Consider the following 9,366-nt stretch of genomic DNA (forward strand, 5'->3'; position numbering starts at 1 on the left):
TGGTTTTGGGATCAAGGTGATGCTGGCCTCATAGAATGAGTTTGGAAGTTTTCCTTCCATTTCTATTTTTTGGAACAGTTTCAGGAGAATAGGAATGAGTTCTTCTTTAAATGTTTGGTAGAATTCCCCTGGGAAGCCGTCATTTAATGCAATCCCTATCAAAATACCATCCATTTTTTTCAAAGAAATGGAACAAATAATCCTAAAATTTATATGGAACCAGAAAAGACCTCGAATAGCCAAAGGAATATTGAAGAACAAAGTCAAAGTTGGTGGCATCACAATTCCGGACTTCAAGCTCTATTACAAAGCTGTCATCATCAAGACAGCATGGTACTGGCACAAAAACAGACACATAGACCAGTGGAACAGAATAGAGAGCCCAGAAATCGACCCTCAACTCTATGGTCAACTAATCTTCGACAAAGCAGGAAAGAATGTCCAATGGAAAAAAGACAGCCTCTTCAATAAATGGTGCTGGGAAAATTGGACAGCCACATGCAGAAAAATGAAATTGGACCACTTCCTTACACCACACACGAAAATAGACTCCAAATGGATGAAGGACCTCAATGTGAGAAAGGAATCCATCAAAATCCTTGAGGAGAACGCAGGCAGCAACCTCTTCGACCTCAGCCGCAGCAACATCTTCCTAGGAACAACGGCAAAGGCAAGGGAAGCAAGGGCGAAAATGAACTATTGGGATTTCATCAAGATCAAAAGCTTTTGCACAGCAAAGGAAACAGTTAACAAAACCAAAAGACAACTGACAGAATGGGAGAAGATATTTGCAAACGACATATCAGATAAAGGGCTAGTATCCAAAATCTATAAGGAACTTAGCAAACTCAACACCCAAAGAACAAACAATCCAATCAAGAAATGGGCAGAGGACATGAACAGACATTTCTGCAAAGAAGACATCCAGATGGCAAACAGACACATGAAAAAGTGCTCCACGTCACTCGGCATCAGGGAAATACAAATCAAAACCACAATGAGATATCACCTCACACCAGTCAGAATGGCTAAAATTAACAAGTCAGGAAATGACAGATGCTGGAGAGGATGTGGAGAAAGGGGAACCCTCCTCCACTGTTGGTGGGAATGCAAGCTGGTGCAACCACTCTGGAAAACAGCATGGAGGGTCCTCAAAATGTTGAAAATAGAACTACCCTATGACCCAGCAATTGCACTACTGGGGATTTACCCTAAAGATACAAACATAGTGATCCGAAGGGGCACGTGTACCCGAATGTTTATAGCAGCAATGTCTACAATAGCCAGACTATGGAAAGAACCTAGATGTCCATCAACAGATGAATGGATCAAGAAGATGTGGTATATATACACAATGGAATACTATGCAGCCATCAAAAGAAATGAAATCTTGCCATTTGCGACGACGTGGATGGAACTAGAGCGTATCATGCTTAGTGAAATAAGTCAATCAGAGAAAGACAACTATCATATGATCTCCCTGATATGAGGACATGGAGAAGCAACATGGGGGGGGGTAGGGGGATAGGAGAAGAATAAATGAAACAAGATGGGATTGGGAGGGAGACAAACCATAAATGACTCTTAATCTCACAAAACAAACTGGGGGTTGCTGGGGGGAGGTGGGATTGGGAGAGGGGGAGCGGGCTATGGACATTGGGGAGGGGAGGCGAACCATAAGAGACTATGGACTCTGAAAAACAACCTGAGGGTTTTGAAGGGTCAGGGGTGGGAGGTTGGGGGAACAGGTGGTGGGTGATGGGGAGGGCACGTTTTGCATGGAGCACTGGGTGTCGTGCAAAAAGAATGAATACTGTTACGCTGAAAAAAAAATAAATAAATAAAAATTTAAAAAATAAATAAATAAAAAAATAAAACAAAGTAAAACATGCTGTACCTGAAATGATTAGGACTTGAGTGGTCAACAGCACAGAAGTGGTATTTTGAAACTTTTATAGTTTAACTTCGAAGAGTCAATTAGACTTCAGTTTGTATAGAAAGAAGGACAGGTAGAATATAATGCCACTGCAGGGTATAGTCAAATTTTATCTCTCCAGGAAATCCATCAACAAGGAAAGAAATCAGTCATAAGCCATACAAAGTCAAAAACAAAATTAATTTAGGCACTCTGGAGATAAAACGCTCATGCACAAACAAATCATTTACTTTTTAACTCCATAGAAAACATAAAGTTGTATTCAACAGGAAGTAAAATAAATACATCAATCCCATGCTATTGATTGGTAGATGACAAGGACAAGTTTGAAGAGATGATGCATTGCCTTACTTGACAAAGGCTCCTCCTCCCCCTACCATCTACTATCCTAATCTATTTTACGGTTTATTAGCCAATGCATTATTCGATGGGTGTCTCCATAATTAATGATTCCTTCTCTTCTAGTTGAAAAAAAATACCCAAAACAAAACACACATGAAACAAAACCTTCTTTTGACTATACAGCCCCAACTATTTAACATTCTAGCTCTGTCATTTCCTTTTCTACCAAGCTTCTTGAAAATGAACTAACCTTCATTCTATCCTCAAAACACTGTAATCCACCTTCCATCACTACAACTTCTTCCCAACTCCTTTCAAAATACCACTAATGACTTCTGGCTGCAAATCCAATGAACAATTTTTAGTTCCTAGCTTTTTGATTATTTCTTTTGCAACATTTGCCATTGTCTCCTACTCACTCCATAGGGGTTTCTCATAGACCAGTTTTCCACTCACATTTCTATCTACTTCTCCTCCATCTCCATCCATGGACTCCTCTTCTTCCACTATCTACTGAAACAGTGTGCAGTTAAGGATTCTATCCTTTAGTCTTTGAATCCTCTCTGATTCCCAAATCTTTATACCTTAGGTCCCAGAAATCTATATGCAGCTTCCCAGTGAACATGACCCATTGTTATTTTTCCATAGACTTTCAAACTTAGCATGTGTCAGAAGGAACTTATCCATTCCTCTACAAATCTTCCCTCCTCCTACACCTCTGTCTAAGTGAATGATCCTGCAATACACTAGGGCACCAGAGTCAGAAGTTGGGGAGAATTCTGCTCCCTTACTGTCTCTTCCATTGTCATGTCTGTTCAGCATGGATTTTTTTTCTCTATATCTCATAAGTACCCTTTAATATATTCCCTCATCTCAATACCATCTATCTTAGTTTTGACTTTTATAACTTCGCTTCTGGATTGTATCAGTAGACTCTATGTATCTCTTCTTGTCACCAGAGGTCTTTCTCCTATCATCTCTCTGCTTTCACATTGCTTGTTTCACACAAAGTAGATCTAAGCATTTCTTCCCCTGTTTGAATTTTGGTAACATCTAAACATCTTTCCTTCAACATCCAAAAATTTTACCAGAGTCTTGTAGGCCAAGATAAAGCAATTAAACTGCATTTTAGGTGCAATGAGAGTCACTAGAAAGTTTCATTTAGATGGTGGGTGTAATAATTTGATTGGCATTTTGATAAAATTATTCTAGCTGTATGAGTGATGATAAGGTAGGAAAATTAGAAGTGGGGACATCATTTAAGGATGTTAACAGTCCAAGTGATTGTGGCATGCACAAATGTATGAATTGTAGAGATAGAGAGAAAATTCAAGGAATTCTATGGAGAAAAAGGCACAGTCTTGCTTTGGGCTTTGATATATAGGGTAAGAAAATGAGATGCTAAAGCAAGTGGTCAGATAATTGTGCTAATTACTCAATCTGAGAAAAATAGACTATGATAGGAAGTTTTGGTGGATGCGCATATGGGGATTGGGTAGAATCAGGTGATCTGTTTTTTTTTTTTCTAATTTTATTTATTTGACACAGAGAGAGAGAACTCAAGGAGGCAGAGCATCAGGCAGAGAGAGAGGGAGAAGCGGGCTCCCCACTGAGCAGAGAGCCCAATGCAGGGCTCGATACCAGGACCCTGAGATCATGACCTGAGCCGAAGGCAGAGGCTTTAACCCACTAAGCCACCCAGGTGCCCCAGGTGATCTGTTTTAAGACATGTTAAAATTTGAAATTCCTATCAGACTTATCGATGGACTGAACTATGTCTTCCCACTCCATCCATATGATGACGGCCTAACTCCCAATATGACTATACTGGAGATAGGAACTTTAAGAAGATAGTTAGGATTAAATGAGGTCATAAAGGTGGGGATGGTCTATAAAACTAATGTCCTTTTAAATTCTCTCTTTCCCTCCCTCTCCCTGTCTCCCTCTTCTCTCTCTCTTATTCTCTCCCTCCTTCTGACAGCAAGTCCTCCTAAGGACAGCAAGCCAGGAAGAAAGTTCTCACCCCAAACTGAACCTCGATATTGGACTCTCCAGCTTCCAGAACTGTAAGAAAATATATTTCTGTTGCTTAAGCCTACTTGATACCTAGTCCTTGGTATCTTATTATAGCAGCCTGAGCTGACTAAAGAGACAGCTTGGTGAGATGATAGTTTGATATATTTCCTGATGTTTACCTCCCCCTTCCCAAGCTCTATTCAAACAACCACGCTATTCTGTACCAACTGAATGAAGGTAAGGATCTGACTGTAGAATCCAGAGAAAAGAGGGAGACTTCTTGGCTTTGGATCCTTTTAATACATGAAAGAGTGCCTAGCATGGATAAAATGACTGAAAGAGACATTACACAGATCAGGCCTTTGCTCTAGCATGCCCTCACCCACCCCTGAAATCCTATTCCATTTCCTGATAGGCAGAAAAGAAGATATTCCCTGAGATGAAAAGGAACAAAGAGATGGCAGTGATGAGAGTAGAGAGGTTGGTGGTACAGGTTAAGAGGGCTAGACCTAAGTGGGCCACATGGACAGGAAAGGGGACTAGCTTAGCAAAGGAATTAGCACTGAGGAACATTGCTAAAATACCTAGGAACCATGTGGAAGTCATCATCTGATGAATGCCCTGGCCTACTTTTTATGCAATCACAGTCCATCCCTTTTGCCCAGAGGTTATGCAAGCTGTTCTTTTCATCAATGTCTAATAAAGGCATCTCTTCCATAGCTCCTGGCACTTCTCCCAGCCACTGCTCAGCAGGAGTGACACCTGTTGGTTCTTCAGATTTTGCTTGACTCTTCCCTGACTTACCCCATATGGACAAGTACACAAATCATTTTTCAATATCCCAGTGACTAATAATACTTGAGAAAGCCCAGGATAGTTAGTGGGGAGATGGTGGTCTGGAAGAGAGACTTTCTACACCTGTAGTTGAGTGGAGTAGAATGACAAATGAGGCCACCTTGTGGTACTTCCCAAACTGAGACAGTGATGAAATTATTCAAGTAGGTAGTTGGATATGATTCTGAAGTTCAAAGGAGTCACAACACAACAGAGAAATATAAAACCATGGGAATGGATGAGATCACATAATGAGAAAGTTCAGCCAAATAAAAAGGGAAAGCTAAGTCCTAAAAAATAATAATCATTAGAGAGAGCACCAAAGAAGAATAAAAGAAGGACTGGCCGGTGTGGTAGGAAAATAATCAGGAAAACACATACAGAAAGCAAAGGCCAAAGAGGGGTCTGAGAAGGGCCTACATGTTATGTTGTATGTTGCTGATGGGTCTAGTAAAATGAAAACAGAAAAAGAGTTTATAGGTTTCAATGACATAAAGATCAGCATCAGTGACGATATAGGAACAGAGCCAGATTGGAGCAGATTGAAAAATGAAGAAGAGTGAGGAGGTACAGGCAGAGTGTGTAGATAGCTGTTTCAGTAAATCTGGATATAATATGGGCCAAATAAATGGGTTAGTAGTTAAAGTGCTTAAAAACCAAACATCCTTTCTTTTCTCCTCCATCTTTTGGTTTTTCAACATGGGAGATATTAGAAGATGTTTAAGTTTGTGGAAATGCCCCAGCAAAGACGGAAAGATTGCGTATAAGAAACAATAGTAGAGATAGATTTCTAATATAAGGCAAAAGTGGAGGCATTGACCTTTGATTAAAGGAGAGGTACTTCTTCCAACACAGCAGGAAGGAGCAAGGCAAAGAGTACAGATGCAGGTAACCTGTAAGTTTGGTGGTGGGAAGATGAGGAAGTTGTTATAGGGTCTTCTATTTGTTTTTTTTTAAAATGAGGCAAGATTATCAACTTAGAGTATATATTTAAAAGGTGGGAGAAGAGGGAGATTTAAGGAGAGAAGAAAAACTGGTAAGAATTGTCTTGAGTTCCAAATTGAGCCTAAAGAAAGACATAACAGAACTACTGAGCATTGTTGAGACCTTATTTGGAATATGTAGTCACAAATTTTAAATGAATCCATTAGCCTAGTTGTGTGATCCACTACCTTCAACAGTGGTTTGGGTCCAGAAGAGAAACAAGAAAGACAGATTCTTTTTTCAGGTGTGCAGTGGAGGGAGAAAGGAAAAGAATCCTGTGAATACTTTGATCGTATTTATTATCACTCAGAACTGTGATTGTTGGTATGTGCATGCTTTGTAATTAGACCATAAGAACATTTTGAATAGTCTATATTTCACCTCTATAGTTTCAAAAATCAGTTGGCACTAAAATGTTTGCTGGAGTTCATAGAAAAACCTTGGGAGATAACGTCGATATAAAAAAAAAGCCATTAGATTCTTCTAAATTTCAGGAGATACAGAGTGGACTTTAGCACCTGAGTTCTCATAGATTTAGGAAGCACAACATTAAACCTGAAATGATTAAACCCTAAGTGAAGAACTGTCATCAGAGCAGAGAATTCTGAAAAAGCATGAGTCCAAAGAAGAGCAGTGAGCCCTGAAGACTAATGCCTTCTTCAACATGGGCAGAGGTAATGTAGCATTGAGAAAACAACCCTCTGATGGTTAATGGCTACATGATCTATTTCAGCATGCTAGGGTTTCAGGGATAAGGGGTGTTTTACAACCACCAAAAGAAGCTCCTTGATGTAACACAAGTTAAAATATGCCGAGCACAGGGTTTTCATTACAAGGGACCTTAATAACTTACATAGCTTATCTGACCACAGCCAACTTAGCTTCAGGGAGTGCTATAGGAAATTGGCCATTGGAGGGGGTATGAAAGGTGGGGAGAGTGAAGTGACTACATGATAAAAGAAGATCACTTTCATAGATATTTATTTAATATCTACTGTGTTCCAGGCATGGTAGTCTACTGTAAGACTTCAAAGTATACAGCTTACGTCAAGACAGCCCGCTCTATTTAATCAGGGGCAATGTGTTGTGTTTATTGTGTGCACCTCTGTATATACAAAAAATTGTATTTACTTAAATTCTATGTAAATTTTTCCCAGAAAATGTTCCTTAGAATAGTAGAGTCCCAGGAGATATTAATAAATGTTCTAGAGAGAGGAGAGTTTCCAAACACAAATAAGTTTTGGAAGCATTAGGTTAAACAATGGGTTTCCTTATGCAGAACATCTAGAAGACTCTAAAGGGCTAATAAGTATTAATGTTTTCTAAGAAAGGGGGAGTAAAGTAATAATTCAGCATTTCCAGGCTTACTTGGTTATGGTCTTTTTTCACAAAACAACTTTTAATGCCTCAGAGGATTCATGTTTCATTGCTTGTGAAACTCTACATTGTCTAATGTGTGTTTTATATTAAATATATATAGTGTGTATTATTATTATTCATATGTGTTAATTATCTTCTTTTCCTATTATAGCCTCAAATTTGAACAAATTGTATACTTTATTCATCACAGGAACCATCAGTTCATTTTAAGAAATGCTTTCATCCTAAATTTAGATATTCTAATCAACAACTAATAGTTATAATTATACATATTCTTAAGAAGTTCATGAAGAGGACAATGGACTAAGAAAGAAGGTATGAAATATTTTATCTCAAACTAGAGCACCAAGTAAACCTTCAAGTCCCAGGAAAGATACATTTCAAAATATAAGTTAATCCAAGTATTTTATAATATGCAAGAATGTTAAGATTATTTCAAAGCCTTGGACACTCAGTAAAATGATACTTGATGCCTTACCCAGAGACTTTTATCCATAAATGTCATAATATTCTAAAAATATTTAAGTCAGTTTTACAAATAACTTTCAAAATTCATTATGCCCACAGAAACTCAGTTTGACCAATTGGACCTGTCCATACTTCTTAATTTTAAGTTTTTATCTTCCTAGGTATTCCCATGTTTCGTATGATATTAGCCATCTTCAGCTGTGTACTGCCAGATGAAGTAACTGAAGCCCAAGTGCAGCAATTACACAGTTAATATAAATGCATGACTCTCAAATGATTCAGGGATATCCATTACATTTCATGAGGGAGTTCCCTTCAGGGATTACATTAACCATATCTGTTCACTTTGGCACAACTGGCATGGACTTAAAGGCAGTTTATCATGGAAGTAATTTAAAGTCAAGAAAGGGTCAATGAGGCCCTGAAGAGTATAAAAATAGTGAGACTCTGAAGACTCCAGTAGCAGGCCATTTAAACAAAATTAAGGACGGATATAAAAGAAATTGGGGCGCCTGGGTGGCTCAGTGGGTTAAAGCCTCTCCTTCGGCTCAGGTCATGATCTCAGGGTCCTTGGATTGAGGGATTAAGCCCCTCATCGAGCTCTCTGCTCGGCAGGGAGCCTGCTTCCTCCTCTCTCTCTGCCTGCCTCTCTGCCTACTTGTGATCTCTGTCTGTCAAATAAATAAATAAAATCTTTAAAAAAAAAAAAGAAAGAGAGAGATTATGTACTATATATTTTAAATGCAGGGAGTTTTAAAAAATCATCATAGTGCTTAAATACCTGTAATGGTTCCTCATTATCTGCAGGATCAAGTCCAGACTTTCTTATCTGGCTAGCAAAATCACTGGTTTGTTTGTTTGTTTAGTTAGTTACTTCAAGATTTATTTAGTTATTTTTTTATAGAGAAAGAAAGAGAGAGAGAGAGCACAAGCAGGGAGAGGGACAGGATGAAGAAGAGGGAAAGGGAGAGGATCTCAAGCAAACACCCTGCTGTGTGGAGCCAGACTCCAAGTTTGATCCCATGACCCTGAGAACATGATCTGAGCTGAAATGGAGAGTCCGAAGCTTAAGCGACCAAGCCACCCGGGCACCCCACCATGTATTTCTTTCATTTTCTTCCCTTGCCATACTGTCCTGCTCCTCACTTTCCCTTTCCCCAGGTTGCCCAAGTTTCTCATTGCTCCTCAAAAACACCCATTCTTCCCACACCTTTGCCCACTCTTTCTTTCACCTGGGATTCTGTTCCTTCTCCCTACCTCTGAAGATTCAGGGCAGATCTTGCCTCTCCTCTGAAGATTTCATTAATATGTAAATTGAGATATAAAGAGATATAAATTACCTGAGATCACATCACCACTTACTATTGATATGATTTTGTCAGGAGTATGAATATTTTCCTCTCCCC

This window comes from Meles meles, chromosome 5 (genome assembly GCF_922984935.1).
Source record: "Meles meles chromosome 5, mMelMel3.1 paternal haplotype, whole genome shotgun sequence".
Classification (NCBI taxonomy): domain Eukaryota; kingdom Metazoa; phylum Chordata; class Mammalia; order Carnivora; family Mustelidae; genus Meles; species Meles meles.